Source organism: Lygodium microphyllum, chromosome 20 (genome assembly GCF_053477565.2).
Source record: "Lygodium microphyllum isolate KBCC chromosome 20, Lygodium_microphyllum_v1.1.10, whole genome shotgun sequence".
NCBI classification, from domain to species: Eukaryota; Viridiplantae; Streptophyta; class Polypodiopsida; order Schizaeales; family Lygodiaceae; genus Lygodium; species Lygodium microphyllum.
Window position 1 is genome coordinate 42,008,594 of NC_141154.1, and position 24,632 is coordinate 42,033,225.

The following is a 24,632-nucleotide window of genomic DNA, read 5'->3' on the forward strand; positions in this document are numbered from 1 at the left end:
CAATCATTACAATAAAAGTTGATAAATTTCATAGATGGCATTAATTTTTATACATGGACCTAGGACAAAAAAACCACATTACTAAGATGCTTTTTGTTGAGATTGGTTTATTATTAGACTAAGAGATCCTCAATGATACTCATAAATTTTCTAAACCATCAATGTTGATGTTGTGCTAGAAAGAATATATGAATATATGGGTAAGTGTACATAAGCATATAGAATTTACTTGACATCTTGATATCCCATAACTAGGGTGTACGCTGACACATATCGCTACTTCATGATATTACTTCACACACACACATGCACACACACACGCACACGCACATGCACACGCGCACACACATGCATGATTAATACATATTATGATATATATGTAACATTTGAGGAATGAGTATGAATGTTCCCTATTGTATTTCTCTTTAATTGATGATTATTTTCTTTAGTTTATTTTATGGCCTCAATAGACCATAATAGAAACACAGAAACACTAGTTTTGCCAAAAATATTCCTACTACTGCATATAACTTCTTGAATTGATTTACGTACATATTGATCATTAATTCTTTAGGACTAATATGCAGACATAAGATATACATCATAATCATTTACAAAGCACTGCTCACCTAAAAATTATGAATCAAAATACTCTCAACACGATTGTTCTTGAGAACAAATAACTTATTATAGATAGGACTAATTTCTAGGAAACAAGAACAGAGTAGTAGAATCAAGCATCATCGACCCTATAGGGGCACTACCCTAAAGATCTTTCATTCATCATGACTGAAAAGATACTTATATTGATTTCATGTACCTACATGCTTACAAGTACTAAGATAGATGATGAAATTTGAGCCCTAACACATGGCACAACCCAGTGTATCACTAGGATAGTCAGGACTCAAAACCCACTAGTATGCAATTAAGTAGTATATAGCATGAAAACTAAGTAGCATGAAGACTAACGCATAGAACATAGTTATACCTTGCTAAAGGCCTTGCAACCCTTAATAAACCACATTGAGCAAGCAACATTGAGTAGAGCCCCTCTAAGATACTCAAAGCCCTCTAGTGCAGTTGTATAAGTAATCCTAGGTGTCAACAAAATGAGACTAAGAAAGAACTATGATGAAACAAAGTGGAAAGTGATATTCATCAATGGCACCTAGGATTACTTATACAACTAGGATTTGTTGACAAAGTTGTATTTTGTTGACTAGGATTACTTATACTCAAAGCCCTCTAGTGCAATTGTATAAGTAATCCTAGTAGAGCCCCTCTAAGATACTCAAAGTACATAACCTAGAGATGGTAGCTAGGTATATAAGGTATAATGGCCATACAAGAAGACACCTTATATTTTAACACCATGGATGCATCAAGATCAACCTCAATGTTTTTCAAAATTTGCTTCTCAACCTCTTGCAGAGGCTAAAACCTCTGAAGCAAGAGCTTATGGTCAACTTGCAACTTGACATACATCTCCATAAAGCTATCCATTTGAGCCTTGTTTTCCCAAATTGTATTACAAGTCATTAAATTGTTTGTTGTAACGTAGACAAGATGGAAAACGAAGAAGGTCCTGTTGTTCAAGATCGTGAGGTATATCTTAATCAGCATGTCCCATGTCCTTGCTCTCAATGCAAGTTAGCAATTAGACAAAAACGCCGATTGTCTATAGAACACGTACGACGATTTGGTGAGTTTCAATCTAAGATCATTGATCAGGCAATTGCGGATTTTCAGCAAACAGTAATTTGAAGTTAATATCAATCATTCATTGTACTCGCAAGCTAATTGAATACCATATACAATAAGATTGGGTGTTGCTGGCAAATTTCCTATCTAGGGAGGTGATGTCTCGTCCCAAGGGGGGGTGCACCTTTGCGGCCAATTAGAAGAGTTCATGGGCGTGTGATGGATGGAGTGCAGGAGCCAATCCACCACTCGCAAGGCCAATCTATACCGTCAATGCCAGAGGAGACAGGCAACCTTCCCGACCTACCTACAATCTTGGAGCCTGAGATGGAGGCAATGATCGATGCATTGATTCCCATGGATGTCGAGACTTCTGATCCGCTTAGAGAGGAAGCATCCATACCATTATATGATGGGTGCCAAGTATCTCGGTTGAAGACACTGCTTGCACTCTTAAGTGTGCAAGAAAAATATGGGTGGAGCGATACGAGTGTGACCGAGTTGTTCAGGTATCTTGTATATACACTTCATTGATTGTTTTTTTGACACTATTATTACAAACATTTGTGCTTTTTCAAGGTGTTTTATGATTTTTTTCAGGTTATTGAAATATCATATATTACCACCTGCAAATACCATGCCTGAGTCTCGTGATGATGCACGACATGTTTTACGGAAGCTTGGCATGGACTACAATAACATCCATGCATGTATCAACGATTGCTGTCTGTTTCGAGGAGAATACGAGACTATGGAGACATGTCCAAAGTGTAGTGCTCACAGGTATCGACAGGACTTGCAAGGGCAAACCATCCCTCAAAAAGTTCTTAGATACTTTCCGCTCATCCCCCGCATAAACCACATTTTTTATACGTTCGGCATGGCACGATGGTCGGCGGTCAGCCAATATTCGAGCCATTCTCATGTGGACGATGCATGACTTTTCGGGATTGGGAGAGTGCTCAGGTGAGCAGGCCTCCATTCTCGCTGGTAATATCTATATTTTATCTCATTCAATCAAGTATTCACTAGGTCATGGTGTTGGAATAGGTCTGGTTACCTCAGGTTATCATGCATGTCCATTGTGCGGGCCATAGTTAGACTCCCGAAGGTCATGAACCATGAAGAAGATGGTATATCAAGGACACGTTTCTTTCTTGCCGGAGGATCATGAACTCAGGGAAGGTTTCCTTGGACGAGCTCCAACAAGTATGAACGTTGCAAGCTGGTACGAGCTGTAAATGGTCCATGCAGAATCACATCCAAATTGAATGCGACGGTTCTCAGTTTTCTACGAGTTGCCATATTGGACCCACTTACAAGTCAACCACTTGTTGGATCCCATGCAGATTTTCAAGAATATGGGCAGCTTGTTATGGGACCACATCATAGGAAAGAGAGATACTATAGGGGCACGAATGGATTTGAAGGAGGTAGGTAAGATAGAGGCGCTTTGGCCGCAGTCGAGTACTGATGGTCGCGTGCAGCTTCCTCATGCTCCTTGGGTTTGTCCACTAAAGAAGAGCGCATTGTGAAGCAAGTAATCAAGTCTATTCGCACTCCGACGGGGTATGATGCATTCTCTCAGGTCCGCATTTTCTAAAGACGATCAATTATCAGGCCGGCTAAAATTCCATGATTGGCATAAGATATGTCAGGTTTGTACTACAAATGGATTGTAATTAGCGTGGGCATTTTGGTATTTGGAATGTGGCCAATATTCATAATACTTTCTCATTTTTGGCAGTTTGTTCTATCGATCGCGATCGCAAGATGTATTACTCCAGAAATTCGTGGGGCCATTTACAAGCTGTCTACTTTAGTGCAATGGATCTCACAGAAGGAGATTAAGACATCCTCTATTAAATCCGCAAGGCGGGGAGCAATGGAGACGGTCTATCTATTTGAGAAATACCTATCCACCAGCATGCTCATGATACAAATCCACCTTCTTGTGCATCTTATGGACGAAGTGGAGATTGCTGGACCTGTCCATACGCGATGGATGCTCTTCTTGGAGCACTTCATGAAAACCCTGAAAGGCTTTGTGCGACAACGAGCTCGGCTAGAAGGTAGCATGATCGAAGGTTGGTTGGTGTCTAAGGCACTAGTGCATATTTCACAATGGCTACCAACGGTGGAATCAGACAATGAAATGCTATGGTCGCGCTGAAGGACGATGATAGACTGACTGGAGATGTGGTGGTTGGAAATGGGGTAGAAAAAAGAATGGAGTTTTGCCTCGCGAGAGCTTGGTAGGTTCTTGGGTACCAAGATAAGACTTGAGGTTGATGCCATGTTCTCCTTGGGTCACTCTATGCTTAGCTCCCTCCTTTTTACATGCCCCACTATGAGTATGGAAACTTTGAAAGACAAATGTGTTACAATGAAATACCTGATAACCATGCTATAAGAGTTCTCATCTACTAGTAGGAGTTCTTGGTCCATTTGTCCTTACTTAAGTAGTTAGTTCAAACCACCACTAGGATTACCTCTTTGATGGTTCTTTTAGCTAGTCCATGTTGGAGCAGTTGATTCACAACTTGCTTTGGAATTCTGTCAAAGTTATGCTAGTCCTATCCCTTGTGGATCTTCATGCCTTGATTTTGTCAGGGGGTAGGGTGAGAGCTGTTCTTGTGTTTTGTTGAATATTTTTTGTGGTAGCTTGATGCTTTTTTATGATTGTTATTTTTTCATATCAATTCATAGGATTCAACGGGATAAGTCATCCTATCCCATGGTTGCCAACCAACGATGAGAGCGGATTTTAAAGACCCATTTTTGAAGCGGAAAAGAGTCTAGGGCTGTAAAAGACAAAATTTTCATGCAAAATAAAATGGTTGTGGATCGATGAGGTAAATTTTTCCTATATGGAGTTTGATGCAAGGAACCCAATGCAAGTCTCGATTCGTCAATCGGAGTCTGTTTGACCCCCCATTTAATCTTTGTAAGGTTTGGCATTATGAAGCAGCTACATGATCGAGAAGCTAAAAAGTGTGTGGTGCGCACCATATTTATAGATTTCGATGTCATGAAGTCATCCATCTAGACAGATCTCAATTTCCAGCATGTTTCCTCTCAAAAATGAAAAAACCACTTGGCAAGAAGTGTGAACATGAAAAATTGATCTAGTTTTTTTGAAACTTAAGTTTAAGCTTGTTGGGAATGAAGGGGTATGAAAAAAACGTTTTTGGAGGGGGGGAGGGGCACCGTTTTTTTCAGCGCCCTCTCCTATAATAAAAAAAAAGATTTTCTAAGCCCGCAACCTCATGAGGAATCCTCTTGGCTGTGATCTCCATCATTTTTTCGCTCTTCTCCATGCTGAAATCACTCGATTTGATGCATTAAACAAATATATTTATTTTTAGCCTTTCTCTCTCCTCCCTCCTCTCTCCTCTTGTGGATTGTTCTTATGGATCAATATAAAAGAGAGGGGGATGGGCTGAGATGGATTTTTTTGGTCAAAGGATGATGTAAAAGTGGAGAGACACGTGAATCAAAGTTGAACGGATCATCAACGGCCGTGGAAGAGCGTCAACGGGCCTCCAACGTCAAAAAATATGCATTATAATGAGTGAATTTATGAGAAAAATGTAGATTTTACAATTTTATGATGGATTCTTATTTGAAATGCTTAGTAATGCTTAGATGCAAAACCCGAGACTAGGTGGTTTTAGGAAAAATATTAGGCTTTTGGGTTTTTTAGTGTGTGCATTTGCCATTTCCATGGAACAAAATATGCTTTAAAAATCATTTTCTATGAGAGTAATGGGTATTCATCTAAAAATCACTAATTATTTGTAATTTTCTATAAATAAATAGAGAAAAGTAAAGAAAATTTAAAAAAAATAAGTTTTTCGCGTCATTAAAAAAAAGATTAATGTGTATGGACATATAATCGAGCTTAAGCATGAGGTTTAGCCTCAGTTTCAGTCCCATTCTTTGTTAGAGTGTGTTTTTATGGCTTTTAATAAAGAAAAATACATAAAACACCATGCATACACCTATCAATGCATACAAAATCTTAAACGATAAGGAGTAAAGGGGTGGTTAATTATTGAAGTACATTAAATTCTGATGTCTGAAGTTGCATTTTATATAAACTTTGTGGTTGTTTAAAATTTAAAGGGACTAGTAGCAGGAGGAAACTCGGTGCTAGCCCTAAGGCATTCGCATAGTAGAAATGGAAATCATGAAAAGAATTGTCTTTGCACTTTCACATGTTGATTTTCAATGAATATTTGCTTGAGCACGATGGTCATATTCGCTTTTGCATTGATGCACCTCATGGTATCGTATCTTGGATGCATAGCACCTATTTGTATGAGTGATGACCCGACGCTGAGAGTGTGAGGTATTCCAAGTTGTAAGGCTAGATATTTGGTTCCTTTGGAGTTATTTGGTGAGGTTTATATATCATCTCTTGGATCATTTTATCAAAAGAGTGGACTTTGTTTCGAAAGTGTTTTATGTTCAAAGTGTATCTTGGGGCCAATCCCCAAGGTTTAGAAGAGCCATATTGGAGCCACAATGATCAACCGAGGGGTGCTCCCTGTGTGCGTGTGTGTTACGTGGTGTATAACACTAGCATATTTAGAGACTCCTTTTGTGAGGAGTGGAAAAAGAATCATTTGTTAGACTACAAAAAATGCTACAAACACAAAGTCTTAGATGCTCCTGGCCACGAGGTTGTGTGGGGTGATTTTAGGTGAGTAGTGAGGCCTCGACTGGTGCCTTAGAGCTAGTGTCGAGCCTATTTTAGGTCCTAACACATGTACACTTCAGGTCGCAAATACCCATCACTATCACTTTATTCTTTATTTTTCTAGTGACATGTAAATAAGGAAAGACCAATCACACATTGTGACTATTGGAGTTTTCACATACAGTATCTCTCTCTCTTGCTCTCTTGCTCCATCTGCCATAGCTATTCCTTTGCTTTTACTTCCACTTTGTGATACCACCTTGGGCTCTACCTTTTAACTGATATCAGAGCCAACCATTCAAGGATCTTCTTCATCCTTTTCTTCAATATGGTTTCAAAGCTTTAGCTCAAGGTTTAATAGCGGCCATTTTTTCTTCTTCCCAAGATATGCATTGAGTCTTCCCTCCTCCTAGCTTATTCTAGCTTGCTCTCAACTTGTTAAGGAGCTTCCCACGGCTTAACTAAGCCTTATTGAGTGCTTATTGAGTTGAGGAGTAGCCATTCTATCCATTTTGAGTGGATATAGAGCATGCTCTAAAAGTCATGGATCGCTATGACAGCTTGATAACATTGCCATATTTTGGCCATGACTTTTGTATACAATATCAGATTCAGGTGTTTCATAGCTAAAAACAAAGAGCATGATGAGAGCTACAAATCTAAGCACTCACAAATTTGATCAAATTTTATTTTCTATTCTCTGTTTCACACAAAATAGAATAATTTTGGTTTGCATAGCAAACAATAAATTCCATAATGCATGTTTGATGCTTTGGGGATGCTATTTTGGTGCCCATATGATATGGTTATAATTTTGGAATGCTACTTGTATTGTTTAGAGCTTGATTAGATCAAATTTCTAGAGGTTTATTACTGTCGTAAAAGTTTGGATAGCAAGCATACAATAGTGAACTTCTTGATTTGAATGCCTATTGTGCCTATGTAGTACTTCGGATAAACTACATGTCTACGATGGGTGATGTCTAATATTAATGTGTAAAAATGTGTAAGACCTAACATGCTTATGACATGCTTTAGCACTTGGATTTGAGTTGTATTTGATGTACTTGGGATTTTATTAGTTTCTTTGAGCTTTTATGCTTAGTGACTTATGGGTATTAAAGCTTCATTTCACACTTATGCTTTCGGATGTATTGTGATACGCATGGGCTTCTCAGATGCTTTGATGTATATGTATTGAGTTTTTCTTACTCATTTTGCATTTTGGATTTACTTCCAACATGATACGCTTGTACTTACTTGGCAAAGCTTGGTTCTTTGATACAATGGGACTCTTGGTTTATACATATGCTCTCTTATATGCTATTGAACATACTAACCTCTCCTTGTGGGCTAATTTGATTTTTTATGCTTTGGACACTGACACTTACCCCTATTAGTAGTTTGTCAATGATGTATATGGTTATGGGGGATGTATGGTTTACTAACAATTTTGAGTTTGTAATAGTCTTTGGTGCCGGTGATCTATACCTATCACTACTAGTTGCATTCTTTGTATCCCGGTTACTACTCAAATATCCCCGGTAGTGGGAGTTTGCTTTCTTGGCTATTAGCCCAAAGTTGGATTTGCATATATTATTGTCTTTATTTCAGCATTGCTATAATTCCAAATTTCAGTAGTGTCTTAGAGAGCAAGCATTGTACTTTGGCAATCTATCGCTTGTACTTGGTGGATAACTCTATGTTTTGGTATTCCCTCCTATTTTGCCTTTGTTTTGGTTGAGTTTTAGTGACTATTTTGTAGTCATTTAAAATAGCCCATTGTCTTAGATTTTACATTGATATACTATCATTATGGCTAGTTCTTTGAATGATAGTGCTATTTTAATATTGAAAACCTTGATGGCATAAACTTCACCTATTGGAAGACACAAATATGGAAGCTATTGGTTTAAAATAAGCATGCTAGGCCTTTGAAAACCAAGATTGTAAAGTCAAAGTTATTGATTAAGATACTTGGGATAAGTTGGATAAGCTATATAAATCTACTATTATATTATCATTGTCAAAACATGTTTATTTCAATGTTGTGGCACCTAAGGATAATGCTTTTAGTTATGGAAGAAGATGCATAATCTTTATGATAAAGCAGAGTTTTACTTCATAGATGTATTGGTTGAAACAATTCATGGACATTTGACAAAAGAAGAGACAAGTGTATCATGGGACACTTTTTATATTTTTATGTATGCTAATATACCTAAGGATGGTTTGAAACTCCAAGATGTTGAGGGTGTCTTACTCACAGAGAAGATAAATAGAAAGAATGTGGAGGCAGCCTGTACTTCTCATACATTGACTGTTAAGGTAGCATGATGTTAAGAGCAATAATTATCATCGTTGTAAAGACTCAAAGATGTCTTAGTCTCATGGGCATTGTTGCCTTGGATACATTTCCTTCAAAGGAATGAAAATACTTTCTTGTTTGGAGTATCTTTCCTCCCTTGACTACGAACATTTTGATTCATGTAATCATTGTGCTTATGGTAAGCTGACACATAGTTCTCATAAGAAGTTTGGTATTACACGCATGGGTAACTCTCTAGCTCTTGTTCATTTTGATGTTTGAAATCCCATGCCCTATTAATCACTGGGTGTTGTGAAGTACTTTGTGGCTTTCATTGATTATTATTAGCATAATGTATATGTATATTCTATAAAGCAAAAATTGGATACATTGGCTATCTTTCGATGTTGGCTTGATCTTATTGAGAGCAAGTCTAGGTAGAGGCTAAAATACCTAATGTTAGATAATCAGGGTTAATATGTCTCTAAAGCATTTGAGAAATTTTGCAATGAGCAGGGTATAAAGCGCTAGTTGACCACCCCTTACACCCCACCCCAAAATGGCATTGTAGAGCACATGAATAGGACGATTGATGAGAGAGTCCATAGTATGCTTACCATAGTATTTTTGGATTGAGGAAACTACTACTACGATACACTTGATAAAGAAATCCCATGTATTTCTATTAGTTATTAGATTTCAAAGGAGGTAAGGTCTGGAAAACCTCCATCACATGCTCATTTGCGCATATTTGATTGTGATGCTTTCTGCCATGTTTTCAAGGACAAGCACAATATATTGGATTCTAAGTCTGTGAAATGCATCTTTCTTATTTGTGGGGATGCACTTGAGATGGGCTATCACCTATGGGATCTATAGGCTAGGAAGGTCATTCGTAACCATGATATTTTTTTCCATGAGGAGAAGATGCATAAGTATCCCAAGTAGATAGTTGAGAAACAAAAAGTGATATTTTAGAAGGAGTGTTCCATTACCATATAGCCAATTAGATAGCCTATAGCTCATATTCTAATGGCCCATGATCAAGATGTATATGTCTACAACCTATTTTGCAGTCTCCTAGAGATAGATGTGAGCCTAATCAATTTGCATCCTCCATGGACTATATTATAGTGATAGATGTTGGTGAGCCTCTTACCTATGATAAGACCATGCACAAAGGTGATAGTCACTCTTGGAAAAGGTCCATATAGTCAGAGTATGACTCATTCCAAAAAAATCATGCTTGGGATTTGTTTTCTTTGCTTAGTAAAAAGCATACTTTGCCATGCAAGTGTGTGTATAAGTTGAAGAGTACCCCTGGATTCCCCAAGCCATCCTATAAGGCCAGATTGGTTCCTAAGGATTTTAAGCAAGAGCATGATATTGACTTTGATGAGGTCTTCTCTCTTGTGGTTAAGATGACTACTCTACATTTAGTATTACCTTTTTTTGCATAGCTAGATATAGACCTTTACCAAATGGTTTTAAAGATGACTTTTTTATATGGAGTGAGGGCTGAAATGATGAATGGGTTGCCTCTTACCCATCCAACCTCCAATCCTCACTAAGAGAACTAAAGAGGGGCACCACCTAGCCAAAGGGAGGATGGGCTAGGACATCCCTTTTCTCAAAGAGAATCAAAAGAACCAAGACACAAATTTACAAGAGAGAATATATGTACTAGACACCCTATTAGAATATGAGAGAGAGAGATGAGAGGAGAGGGAGACAAGAGGAGAAGAGGTAGAGAAAGCTTTCCATTAAGAGAAGAGGTAGATGAAGCTTGCCATTATGTATTCATGGAATGAGAATATGAGAAGAGAGCGAGACAAGAGGAGAAGAGGTAGAGGAAGCTTGCCATTATGCTACATAATAAAAGAACTTACTCATAGTTTACCTCAAAGAGATGGACTAGCATGAGGATATTCTAGAGTGCTCTCATGTGCTTGTCATTGTCCTTCTCTCCCTTCTCCCATTCTCCATGGACTCTTTATATAGCCTCCATGAGGGATTAGATTAAGCTAATATTCTTGATTAACATAATCCTAGATGATGTATGGCATCTTTAAAAATATGGAGAATAGTGGATGGGACAAGTCCCCACCTTGGTCATCATGCAAGAAGCCAAGGGTGGTGGTAGACAAAATAGAGAAAGGAGCTAGATTACAAGAGGTGGGTGTCCAAAGCACATTATTATAATATATTTACAAGAAGGATAGAATGGAAAGTTGTGGTGAAAGAGAGAAGAAAATTGCATGTAGCCAGCAGTCTGTGCCGTCGTAACTTCAAATCGGTAAAGAATCTGAAAAAAGTTTCTTCTGCAACTTTGTAGACCAGGTTGAAACCGATCCAACAACTCGGGAATTTTCTTGAAATTTGCGTTTTCTTGGGAGTTATTGAGATTTAAAAAATGTCTTCCAAAAGCTGCTTTGACTTTAGTCTCCCATATATATATAAATACATATAAGCATGTGATAGAAGGGGTCCATGCTTGTAAGCTTTTGTGTAAGATCCAAATGACACCATGATGTGGATATTGACTTGTGTATTAGGGTGAGGTGTCCTTTAATGATGGTGATAGATTCCAAATCTTAGTGATGCAGGTGGAACCCATGTGTAGTTGGAGGCTAGTCCTTTGAAAAATCTATGCACTCACTCAACTCCTAGGTGTAATCCATTTCTATCTTCACTAAGATAACCATCCCTTTTATCCTTTACATTGACATCCCTCCTAAGAACTTGTTCCCCCCATTTGCTAGAGTTATCATAATCAAGAAGCAATGTAGTATACCTAGTGCTTGAAGAGTAAACCCAAAGTGATATGGTAAAGCTCTTGATAGGGGTTTTGGCCAAATTTTGTGGTAGAAATTCGGTTTGTAAAAAACCTGGATCATTAGCCCTCCCCTTAGACTAGAGGCATTCATTAGCAAGCTAGAGGCATTCGTGCCTCTAGCTTGCTAATGATGGTCCAATAGAGCAAGGAGGGCTGCACCCTCTCATTGGTGGCTCTTCATTGAATGAGTGCTCCAAAGTGTTCATATTTCTTTGAAAACAAGGCTTCAGCTCGCCATCCATTTATCCTTGTCTTGTGAACCTTCCCATCCATGTCACCTAGCCTATAGCTGCCATTTGGATATCTCCTTATGACCATGAATGGCCCTTCCCACTTGAACAAAAATTTAGCATCCTTTCTGTTATCAAAGTGGTTATCGTAGCATAGCACAAGTGATACTTACCTTATGTGTTTGCTAGCCAGCTTCTTATTAAATGTCTTCCTCCTCTCTTCAGCCTTCATGGAATAGTGTTGGACTGCTGCTTCTCTGTCTAACTCTAGCCTCTCTAGATCCAAGATCCTTTCATCTAACTTCTTATCTTGATTCTTCTCTTGACTGGCTACTAAAACATGCAAACTGGCTAGTTCCACCTCTATAGGAAGCAAAGCCTCTTGGCCATAGATGAGGTAAAATGGAGTATAGCCAAGTGAGGTTCTGAATGAAGTCCTGTAGGCTCAAAGAGCTACACTCAATTTTTTATCCCAGTGCTTGGGGTGCATGTGTACTTGCTTGGTAATTATCTTACAAATCAACCCATTCACGTTTCGGACCAAACCATTACACTATGGGTAGTAGAGAATAGAATGCCTGCGCTTGATTTTTAGCCTTTCCATTAGCTCCCCCACTATATTCGCCCTAAAACTAGGACCCCGATCAGAGATAATTTCCAAAGGTGTGCCAAACCTATAAGAAATATTTTCAAACACAAATTTTCCCACTTCTTAGGCTATGGTCCTACTAGTTGTTGAAGCCTCTACCCACCTCGTCATGTAGTTCACACCCATTATGATGTATTCCTTGCCAGACTGAGTTCGCGGGAGTGGCCCTATTGCATCAATTCCCCATTTCTCAAATGGGCCATATGTAGTTATGGGATTTTGTTCCTCATGCACTAGCTTCCTTGATCCGGCCTTTTGGCAATCGTCACAAGTGCGTCACCAATGTTGCACATCTCGATGTCGACTAGGCCACACAAAATCGGCATGGAGAATCTTCCTGCTGGTTATTTCTTGAGCAAAATGTCTACCACAAACCCCCTCATGGAAGCTCTTAATCACATCCATAATCTCCTTTGCTGTTAGCACCCTTCTAAGCAGTGCATCCTTTCCTTTGCAATGCAACACATCATTTATCAAGCGGTATTTAGTGGCCTTAGTAGCCAACCACCTTTTCTCACTCTTATTCATATGTGTAGGTGCCTCACCATGCTCAAGAAAATAAAGCACATCTTGTAGTTGAAACTTACCCTGAAACAAGGGAAGCTTTACTGCAATGATGCCCACTATTGCCTCTTTCAATTTTTCAGCTGCTAGAGCATCTGCGTCACCATTTGTGCGCCTTTGCACAAAATAGATTTGAGATTTCTGTAGCTTTCTCATGAGAGTTTTAGCTTCTCTCATTTTCACTGCTAAGTTATCATTTTTACAAGTCCAAATTTCTTTCATTTGCTTAACCATTAAGTTGAGTGACACCATGTGAGAGACACCACCCCAAACCTAAAAGCAAGGCTTAATATTCTACCTCACTGTTAGAATGGACATCTTCCAAGCTAATACCTTCTCTATAAAGTTTGTCACCTTTGGGACTGAACACCACTATTCGTGTTGCCGCTCTATCTTTAATACACTTGTAGGCCCCATCGAAGTAGAGGGCATGGAAATTGTCCACCCGTGGCGGCTTCTCAAGAGGAGGTGTCTCCTCTTTTACCTTTCCCTTCTCTTTTTCCTTCTTTTGATGGCATCTATGGGTCAACAAATCAGCTAGGCAAGCTCGAGTAGAATCCTCCACCTTGAAGGTGTAGTCAAACACTTGGAGTTGTATCACCCATTTAGCGATTCTGGCTGAAACATCCATGCGCTGTAAGGCATAGGGAAAATGCTCTTTTGTCGTGATCACTGTGAATGGCCTAGGGAGAAGATAAGGACGAAACTTTCTTACAGCAAACATTAGAGACAAAACCATCACTTCCACCATCTTGTACCCTCGTTCTGATGCTGTCATTACTCTGCTAGAAAAGTAAACCGATCTCATTAGGCCAGTTTTAGCATCGTTTTGTATTAGTACTGCCCCTAGAGCATCTTTCCCAAAACTCGAGTTGACAAAAAACTCTTGATCCCAGCAAGGCTGTAAAATTATAGGAAGGGTGCTAAGAGCCGTCTTCACCTCGTGAAAGCACCTTTCACTTTCGTCACTCCGTAGGAGCTCCTCTGAGTGGGTTAACTATTGCAGTGGAAATATTAATTGGGAGAGGAGATGAATGAACTGTCCCATATATCGCACCTTCTAAATGAAAGAGGCTAGTTGCTTCACAGAAGATGGTGATGGCACCGCCAATAGGGCCTTAACTTTGTTTGGATCTGCTTCAATGCCCCTCTCACTTACGACATGCCCTAACAAAGTTACACTGCTTTCGACAATGCGACACTTCTCATGGTTTAATTGCCCCCCATTTGTGCGAGGCAGTTGAAAGCTTCATCCACCTTCCCTAGATGTAGAGCCTTAGAACTATAAATACAAAAATCATCAATAAAGACCCTGATGGATTTCCCAAAATATGGCTGAAAGACATAATTCATGAATCGCTGGAAGGTAGCTGGGGCATTTGTTAATCCAAATGGCATTACTTTGTAAGCAAAACAACCCCAAGGTGTAATGAAGGTGGTCTTCTGTTGATCCTCCTCAGTTATTCAGATCTGGAAATAACTTGAATACCAATCATAAATAGTGTATCTCTCATGCCCGGCCACCTCGTTGAGTATTTCATCCTAAAAGGGAAGAGGAAAGTGATCTCTCTTTGTTGTAGCATTTAGCGGCTTGTAGTCCACACAAATCCTCCATTTTCCATTCTTATTGGGTGTTACCACTACATGTGAAACCCACTCTAAGTCCCCTATTGGTGGATAGATGAAACCTGCCTTCAAAAGTCGTTGCACCTCAACGAGTAGAGCATTTTGTTGAACTACTCCCAACCGTCGTAGTCGCTGCACCACTAGACTTGCTCCCTCTTTTAGATTAATGTGATGTTGGACTACTGTCACACCTATGATGTGTTCATAATCAAAAATAAAAAGTGCAGAGTTTTTTATCACCACTTCCATGTAGGCTGCCTTCTCCTCAACTAATAGATCCTTAGCCAATATTTTTTCTAACCCCTCCTTCTCGACCTTTGGAAGCTGCTGCGGAATTTCACTACTAGAAGGCCCTTTTAATGTAATCCCCATCACTTCTAGAGAGCTTTCTTCCTGCTCATTAGAAGACTCTCCTCTCCCTCTGTCATAGATGACCAACCCTCATTGGAACTCCATTCATCAACGGTGGTCTCTAACACAAGATCCTCATGTCGGCCCTCCTTCATGTTGTAGATAGTGCTCTTCCATTTTTTTCTCCAACCCCTTTTGTGGCCTTAGCTCTAAAGCCCCTGTCTCCCAATCTTGTTTGGCTTTCATTCCCATTAGCCATGGTCACCCGAGAATGAGCGGATAACCATCCCCCTTCACTGGCATCACATACATATCAAGCTCCAATTGCACTCCACACACCTTTACCGTGATTTTCTTTATAACTCCCAAACAATTTATTACTACATTGTTAGCCATTTTGGCCCCAAATTTAGTAGTTTCATTTACCTCTAATCCCAAACGAAGCATCAACTTTTCCATCATGACACAAATCTCTGCACCTCCATCCACATATTTCTTTGACACTCTCTGCCCATTGATTTCGGCTTCCATTAGAGGCACAATATCTTTCATCTTTCTAGCCTGGATTGCATTCACATGTCTATTCTTCATGGGTCTAATGCTTACCATCATTGACCATTGTCGCAGCACTGTTGGAGATAGATGTAGTAATTGTGGCCATGAAATTTTTGGCCCTTGATCCCTCACATCAGCAAGCAAATCATAAGCTCTAGTACCTTTACCAAGGGAAAAATCATCTGGCTCAATGTGTCGGCGTGAGCGAGCCCTCCTCTTTTTATTGCTGCGTGTCTTTGCAACCTTTGAAGACTCTGCATCCTCTTCCATATTTTCAACCTCCTCTAGTGGTGTAAGCTCCATTCTCTCAATTCTACGGGCTTTCTTCACCGGCATTGTTTCAACCTCTACTACTTTGGCCTTCCCTTTGACATCACTCTCATCCAAACTAATCCTCCTGACATCACGATTCTCTGGCTGCTGGACAGGCAAGGGCGGCACCTCTACAAGTGGTCGAGGATGCTAGAGAACTTGAACCAGCGGTGGAGGCCCTGGATTTGGTGGAACAAGCCTCCTCCTAGGTAGTGTCACTTGTTGTTCCCTCCTTCTTGGTTGGAACCCATTTCCTGGAAAACGCCTGAGATGAGGGCAAAAGTACATACCATGGCCAGTCTCCCCACAATTATAGCAAACATACTCTCTTTCTTGTCTCCTTGGACCTCGATTGCCTTCATTTATGAGGGGAGGGGCTGTACTCATTGCACCAAATTTAATGAAAGGCTTTCAAGTTGATTAGTAATGCATTGTAGGAGCTCTTGTTGTGGCATCTCCGGTTCAGGTGGGGCCTCTGCTATTTCTCTAGGCCTTGGCATGGTTGGTAAAACCTGTATAGGCTCAAGTCCCCCCTTCAATTGGGCTTGATACTTTAATTTTCTATCTTTCTCCCTAGCATAAGTGACTGATTCTTCATAAGATGTGGGAATTTTTCCTTTGACCTTCTCCCTTAGAAGAGGATGGAGTCCGAATAGAAAATAATATTTCTTAAGGCAATCATGTACTCTTTCTCCCTCAGCTAAGGAGGTTGTCCATTTATCCCACAATTTTATAAACATGCCTTCATATGCTTGGTACTCCTCTGGTAAGGTTTGGTGAAGATCTAAGAGTTGTCTCCAAATATCTTCAGGTGGCTCTGTATCTTGGTACTTGTGCATGAATGTGGTCTTGAGATCCTCCCAATTACCCCTTGTAGCCTCCGAGAGAGCTTGATACCACACTCAAGCATCACCCTTTAGAACTAAAGAGAAGGCCCGTACTTTGGTTGCTTTATCGTCTCGGCCTGTGACTAGGAAGGCCATTTCTAAGTCATCCAAAAAGTCTAGAGATTTCTCCCCTTTTGTGCCCAAAAAAGCTTGGAAAAGTCATGATAGAAAGATGTTGATCTAGCTCAATACAAAATAAAGATGAACACGTCTAGGCCCAAGTCATATCTTATTAAGGGTAGAATAAATGGATTCACAGATACATTAATCTCAGCAAGAGGACGAGCGCCCAGTAAGCCCCTTATAATATTTTAAAACCTGAGCTTTGTGCTAACGATTATATGCATGGTTTGTCTAGCAAGTAGACGGATAGGTCCATACAAATTCCTATGGTTCATGGTAGAGTAAAATGAATATGTGCACATTAAAGGAGATGTTAGAATCCAAAATAGGGAGTATTATGGGATCAGGGGACAACAAGATCTCTCTCAACCTCTCAACTCCAAAATAGAAGACCAACCTTTGTTGAAAATGTATCTTTCTACTAATGCACACATCCACCCGAATGTTTTGAGCCGATTGAAAGTTGTAGAAAGTAGGAGTAGTCATTTATGCATTAACTACAAATTTTCACTACAAACTTTCATGAAGCGTGTTGTTGAAGCTATGACCTCTTAGATCCCACCATTCGAGAGATGTAAAGGATTTTCTCACCACTGATTAGCGTAGCTTTTGTGTAACCATCATCAGCCTTGTAAAGTTCATAGGCTTCGATAGCTACCTTCTCAATTACTTTGAGTCTTCTTGCTAGTAGTAGTTGAAGCGCATGACCATATGTAGCCTCTCACCAATACCGCACACCATTGATGTATAACTCCCTCTCCAAAACCTTGTTAATCCCCGAATTTGAAAGCGCCTTCACCACTTGAAGACGAAGCTCCTTAGGGAGTGTCTTTACACTAGACATCAAGCGCTCAACACAATGCCTTGACCTAGAGACTTGATGAGAGCAAGATTTCTCTTGAAGCAAAGAAGGGTGTGTGTAATTAACTTGCTTTACCCGCATACGTGCCGTTTCTTGGTAAAGATCCTTCTTCTCTTGAGCTTCTTTTGGAGACCATAGTGGTACTCTTGATCAGTGAATCCCTTGAATAGAGCATGATGAAGATTCCTCCTTAGTGATTCCTTGACAAACACTCGTTGAAGAAGAGGACAAATCCTTAGATGTTTCTTTCTTCATAGAAGTTGTAGAGTGTAGCTTGAGAACTCCTCAATGGGGGCACCAAAAATGAGGGCTGAAATGATGAACGGGTTGCCTCTTACCCATCCAACCTCCAATCCTCACTAAGAGAACTAAAGAGGGGCACCACCTAGCCAAAGGGAGGATGGGCTAGGACATCCCTTTTCTCAAAGAGAATCAAAAGAACCAAGACACAAATTTACAAGAGAGAATATATGTACTAGACACCCTATTAGAATATGAGAGAGAGAGAGATGAGAGGAGAGCGAGACAAGAGGAGAAGAGGTAGAGAAAGCTTGCCATTAGGATAAGAGATAGAGGAAGCTTGCCATTATGTATTCATGGAATGAGAAGATGAGAAGAGAGGGAGACAAGAGGAGAAGAGGTAGAGGAAGCTTGCCATTATGCTACATAATAAAAGAACTTACTCATAGTTTACCTCAAAGAGATGGACTAACATGAGGGTATTCTAGAGTGCTCTCATGTGCTTGTCATTGTCCTTCTCTCCCTTCTCCCATTCTCCATGGGCTCTTTATATAGCCTCCATGAGGGATTAGATTAAGCTAATCTTCTTGATTAACATAATCCTAGATGATGTATGGCATCTTTGAAAATATGGAGAATAGTGGATGGGACAAGTCCCCACCTTGGTCATCATGCAAGAAGCTAAGGGTGGTGGTAGACAAAATAGAGAAAGGTGCTAGATTACAAGAGGTGGGTGTCCAAAGTACATTATTATAATATATTTACAAGAATGATAGAATGAAAAGTTGATGTGGTGCATGTAACTAGCAGTCTGCGCCGTTGTAACTTCAAATCGGTGAAGAATCTGAAAAAAAGTTTCTTCTACAACTTTGTAGACCAGGTTGAAACCGATCGGGCAGCTCGAAAATTTTCTTGAAATTCGTGTTTCCTTGGGAGTTATTGAGATTATAAAAAATGGCTTCCAAAAGTTGCTTTGACTTTAGTCCCCCATATATATATAAATACATATAAGCATGTGATAGAAGGGGTCCATGCTTGTAAGCTTTTGTGTAAGATCCAAATGACACTATGATGTGGATATTGACTTGTGTATTAGGGTGGGATGTCCTCTAATGATGGTGATAGATTCCAAATCATAGTAATGCAGGTGGAACCCATGTGTAGTTGGAGGCTAGTCCTTTGAAAAATCTATGCACTCACTCAACTCCTAGGTGCAATCCATTTCCATCTTCACTAAGATAACCATCCATTTTACCCTTTACATTGACATCCCTCCTAAGAACTTGTTCCCCCCATTTGCTAGAGTTATCATAATCGAGAAGCAATGTAGCATATCTAGCGCTTGAAGAGTAAACCCAAAGTGATATGGTAAAGCTCTTGATAGGAGTTTTGGCCAAATTTTGTGGTAGAAATCCGATTTGTAAAAAACCCGGATCAGGGGCTATCATGATGAGATTTATATGCAATAGCCTAAGGTCTTTAAGGAAAAAGGTAGGAAACACCTAGTGTGCAAGTTGACAAAGAGTCTTTATGGCCTTAAGCAGGAACCTAGGGAATGGTACCATAAGTTTGATACTTTCATGCATTCATGGGGATATACATGTAATCATATGGATTCATGTCTCTATAAGAAGAAGGATCATGATGGCAGCCTTATTATCTTGGTATTTTATGTAGATGATATGTTGATTGATGGAAGAGCTCATGATGAGCTAGATACCTTGAAGGGTATCTCAAGAAGATCCTTGAGAGATGAATGATATGGGATAGGCCTTACATATTCTTGGAATGTGCATTTTACGCAATTTCTCTAAAGGACTCCCTTACTTGTCATAGAAGAAGTGCATCCAAAAAGTCCTTGAGAAATTTCATATAAGAGATGTTAAGCCTATTGGCTATCCTTTACCTTCTCATGTGAAGGTTATTAAGGCCAATTATCTATAGTATGATGAGCAGAAGGCCGAGATGGCCAAGATTCCTTATGCATCTATAGTGGATAGTTTTGATGTATGCCATAATAGCAAGACATATAGCATTTGTAATGGGATTTGTGATACATTATGTTGCTACACCTAGCAAGCAGCATTAGGATGCCATAAAGAGTATCATGAGATACCTTAAAGACAATGTAGACATATGCATATGTTATGGTGGCTAGGATACAAGAGTCATGGGGTACATTAACTCTGATTATGTAAAACATACAAAAACTACGAAGTCCACCTTTGGCTATGGCTTCATCTTTACTAGAGATATTGTTTTTTGGATGTTTAGGGTGCAAAAATGCATGGCCCTATCCATTATAGAGGTAGAGTATGTTCCAGCCAACGAGGCTGGCAAGGAGGCTCTCTTGTTAGGCCATTTGGTGGTAGATCTTGGTATTATTGGTGTGGTCCCTACATTGCATTTGGATTTTATGACTGTTATTCAATTTTATTGGTGTGGTCCCTACATTGCATTTGGTGTCTTCCATGCAAAGAGAAAGCACATTGAGGTGCTTTTCCACTTTATCAAAGAGATCATTGAGGACAAGTCCATCAAGCTTGTCAAGATCTCAACTGAATAAAATCCTACAGATTCTCACTGAAAGTCTCTCGCACAGAGAGTATTTATCCTTCCTTAAGAAGGTGATGGGCATTGGATGAGATTATGCATTTCCTCATCCTATTATTGTACTTTATGTACATTTGTATTTTGTCACTTTTTCTTGTTCTCTCCTCACTAAAAGCACATTTACCTTTAAGTGAAAGGTTGTTGGGGATAAAAGCACCTATGTCTAATTTCCCATGTATTCATTACATTGATAATACCCACACACATATACACTACCAGTGGTGGACGCCCATCACTGTCACTTGATTCTTTATTCTTTCAATGACATTTGAATAAGGAAAGTCTAGTCACACATTATGACTATTGGAGTTCCCACATATGGCATCTCTCTCTTTCTCTCTTACTCCATCTACCATAACTCTTTCTTTCCTCTTGCTTCCACTTATGTGCTTCCACTCAAGCTCTACCTTTCATTTTGGATATTTTTCTAAACTTCAAGATGCTTCTATAATCTCGAATACTCTGTAGAAGGAAATTTAAACTATTCTTGAACCACTATTTAAAAAAATTTCTAATTAGAAAATCCATTTCTAGCATTTCCCAGATACTCCTAATAGCCTTGAATAATATTATTCACTCAAACTTCAAAGTTTGGAACAATAGAAGGGTTTGCCTAAAGAAATAATGCCTCCTCCTTATCCTCTACTTCATCAGCCAAGTTGATACCTTGTGACAATAATGATTTGCATTTATTCTTTAAGATATCCCTATTTAATATTGATAATATAATCTATTTTAAGCCTTGAGTAATATAAACATAATTAGCATTCCAACACTATCTTAGCTTAGCTAGCTTGAACTATGGTCTACCTAGAAGCATAATATGGTAAGATTCCCCAAGTTGTGTCATTTTTAGTGGTAGAAAGCTAACTTTGAACTTCAAACTTGTAATCTTGATTTGCCAATTCTTTAGTATACCTAACGGTTGTAATCTTCTTTGATCAACCACCTTGACCTAAAAAAAGAGCATAAGTGTATATTCCACTTGAATAGTGGAGACTTGATAATCCACCACTTCCTTTTGCTTCTACAAAATCTTGAAGGGAAGGTTCTTCTTGAATTCTAGAATCAAGTTTAGTATTTGCTCTAGTGTTGACCTTTCTGAATCTTGAAAGTACTCATTAGAACCTCCTGACTGAACATTTCCAAAACTTATTTCTTTAGACCATTACTTTGATCAAGTGTTCCCAATGACCAACATTTTTAGGTTATTGCTTTCTTTCTTCCTTTCACAAATTTTTACATGATATTTTCTTGATTTTTCTTTGAATTTCCCAATCTAATTTCTTTCGAGCTTGACTTCTAGTCACTGCTAGCACTAAGTATTCTTTAGGAAAATCATCTACTTTAATACAATTGGAACAATCGCAATGCACATGCATATTAGTGGCATTCAAATAGATGCGATTTTCCTAAATTTTCTTGGATTTCCCAATCCATTTCCTTTTGAGCTTGACTTCCAGTCATTGTGCTAGCACTAAGTATTCTTTAGGGCATTCCTCTACTTTAATACAATTGGAACAATAACATTGCACATGCATACAAGTGGCATTCAAATTTTGTAACAAATTGTCTACCTCTTCATGATCCTCAATGTGGTGTCCATCTCCTCCTAGTAGTTGCACCTAGCTTTAGCATGCTACCTTTGGTCATTTTGGTCAAGTAACTCAATCAAGACAACTACTATTGGGATAACTAGATGCTATTGATGAGGTTATTTTATAGTTCTTCTATCATTGTAGTTCCTTGCTATTGGTGTTTCTCTCTCGATACTCTACATAAATCACACTTTTGTCCCACAATGTCCTTGACTTCCACAATAATAGCACTCTTCTAATTGTGTTTTCTACTACTATCCTTGAAATTTATTCCAAGGTTGTCTTGTTGGCATCCTTCTTGGTCCCCTCAAGTCTCTCTGAGAGGTGTTGTGTCATGAATCCCTTATAGAATATTCATTTTTGCAACATTAGCGAGCAAATGAATTCTATAAGGAGTGGTGTTGCACCTTCTTGAGCGCACATGTTTTTATCAATGCTATTAGTGAAAATATCAAAATTTTAGCAAGTTCTCAATGGATGTGGGTGGAAGATTTCCGCATTCACCCACCTACATCATAATCTTTACAATGTAGAAGGTACTAGAGTCATCTATGTGAGATCCTTGAATCAAGGAGATTTTAGGAACTTCATTTCTTGATGAATATCAATATGTATGGGTGGTGGTGGTTGCAAGTATTTTTCTTGAATTATGAACTTTTAACATGGTTCCAATCTTGAAACATGGAACGTTGGATGAATGTTTATAGAATGTGGAATCCAGAGTCAATAAGTAACTAGGCTAACTTGGCCAATTCATAACTAGATTTTTAGTATTTGAAGGGTCTATAAGTAACTAGATTGACTTGGCCAATTCATAACTAGATTTCTACGATGGGAAGGACGAGCATATATCTCAATAGATTGCCAAACTTGACCTCCAATCTAATTCAATGGATGCTACATATGATATTGATCTATATTATATTTATATTTTCATTGGGCTTCTTTGATCTTCCTGAACTCTGTGAAGGCCTAACATAGGATCTTCCTTTAGAGACTATATTAGTCAGGAAAGATAATGAATCTAGGTATGCCATGTTGAAATTCAAGCTCATCACCGACTCTATCTTGAGAGCTGTAGTCTTAGCTGTCATCATCTGCCATGTATCTTGTAATAAATGAGTTAGAGACTCAACCATAGTTAGTGACATAATCAGTTAGTGACCTAGACGATTATATAATGTGTGACTAGACTTTAGTTTATGGGGTTCTGAATAATAAAAAAAGGTGAAGAACATGAGAGTACTCTACTCTCTATGTGTGGGTTTCTCTCAATGTATGTGTCTTTCTCTCTCCCCCTAAAACTTTGGCATGGTATTAGAGCCATGAAGCAATGAAACCCTGAGCCTGTGAGCTCGACATTGGAGTCATAGAAGTCAAATCTTGAAGAGGAGAATACTGAAGTGAATCTGCAAGAAAAGGAAGCCATAGTTGACAGTTGAAAAGATATGTAATTGTAGTGTGGCTTGCTTAAGGCCTATTGAGGCATTCTAGATGGACCTATTGACATGTGTTGGAGCGTTTGAATGAGCCTATAGTGACTAGCATTGAAATCAGATGAGAAGTGTGACACTCTCAAATTTGTACTTTTTCATCATGAACTTCCACAAAGCAAAGTTTTTATTATCAAGCTTCTCTCCCACACTTTGAGTGATGTTGTCAGTGCACTAAGCATTTGCCATATCTGCAGCTATAGTATTTAGTATTGTATACAACTTGTAAGTGCCCGAATCTCTATAAACAACTGAGTTGTGTATGAAAATTTCAGTCCAAGAACTTGTAACAACAAATCTTTGAAATAACCCATGTGTTTTAGCTTACATGCGTGTCAAATACATCCCCAATCATGTAGTAGAACATCTAGATATAATAGCATGCCAAGTAGATAGCATTTGCAGTATACAATTGATGTAGGTATCTTCCTAAAACTTATGACAAACAATCGTCTGTGAGAAACCAACAATAAATTCTTTACATAAATTGAAGTATTTTTAGCTCAAGTTAGCCTCAAAACATTCTAGGCATACACCATAACCTCTAGGGTTTATTGCGGGTACATAGGAGCATAAATAGTGATTCATATGAGCAATAGTAATGTTATAAAAACTCTTTATACCCAGTCTATGTGCTCAATTTTGTAGATGAATCCCACTCTCATCAGCTTGTCGATCTCTTCCTTGACCGCATGAGTGTGTTTTGGATTCATGGGGTACGGTCACTGCTTGGCCTGCATTGCATCTGGTGTCATGGTTATGTTATGAGTCACTACACTTGGATCTACCACCTTGATTTCTTCCAAGGACTAGGCAAATACGTCTATATACTCTCGTAAGAGGACTCCTTCTCCTCCGTCAGGTCATTGGCAATAAAGACAAGTCGAGGTGTCTCTCCTTCTTTCTTAGCTAGGTTCACCTCCTTAACCTTGGCGGGTCCCTCAATGGGTTCACTTGTTTGCCCTTGTCCTTTGGC